Source organism: Galeopterus variegatus, unplaced genomic scaffold, assembly GCF_000696425.1.
Source record: "Galeopterus variegatus unplaced genomic scaffold, G_variegatus-3.0.2 Scaffold9565, whole genome shotgun sequence".
Taxonomy (NCBI): domain Eukaryota; kingdom Metazoa; phylum Chordata; class Mammalia; order Dermoptera; family Cynocephalidae; genus Galeopterus; species Galeopterus variegatus.
The window spans coordinates 33053-33774 of NW_007735676.1; the positions used below are offsets into that span (position 1 = coordinate 33053).

General features: G+C 27.3%; 1 protein-coding gene across 1 annotated transcript in view; it reads right to left on the reverse strand.

Annotated features, from left to right (window-relative positions):
- Positions 1 to 722, reverse strand: part of LOC103609389 (FERM, RhoGEF and pleckstrin domain-containing protein 2-like) — a 65144-nt gene that overhangs the window by 26546 nt on the left and 37876 nt on the right. The gene's annotated exons all lie outside the window — the stretch shown is intronic.

A 722-nucleotide genomic window follows, 5' to 3' on the forward strand; every position in this document is an offset into this window, starting at 1 on the left:
AAAACAAATCTTTTCAAATAAGATGATAATAAGAAATTTCCTACACACAAACTCATGAGTCCTAAGTACCAATCACATATATCAAAGAGAAATGTAAAATATTTTACATTAACCAGAGATTACTAAAGGAAATATTAAAACCAAGTAGAAAATTGCACATTAAAAATTTTAAATATATTCCTGTTTATATTTTAGGATAAAAACGATTAAAAAAAAGTTAAGGTGTTTACACTAATAGTAATTTTAAAAAACCACATTTTGAAAACTTTATATAGTTTAGTGAAAGAAGAATGTTATCACCACTTACTATGCTGAACTAGAAAAATCTGATTACTATAACAGAAAGGCACAAGATACTAGCTGCTCTGAATATCTTGGCATCATTGAAATTTAATAACAGCCATATAATTTTCACCAAAAAGAAAAGATGAGCTGTTTTCCTAGACTGCTATGGCAACCTAAATGGCCTTCGCTTATCAGTGCATAACACAGCTACTTGTACATATCCTTTTCTCCTCAATTCTGTATTAAAAAAAGTTACGAGGGATTCAGACAACTAGAAACTTCATCCTATTCCATCATGTAATCATTAAAAAGATTACTATATGCCCTAATTTTTTAATTTAATAAAGAGTAACAAAAATAATTTATGCTCACAATTACAATTAGGCTTATAATTACAGAACAGTATTAACTATTTTATTGAACTGCTACTTCTTTTT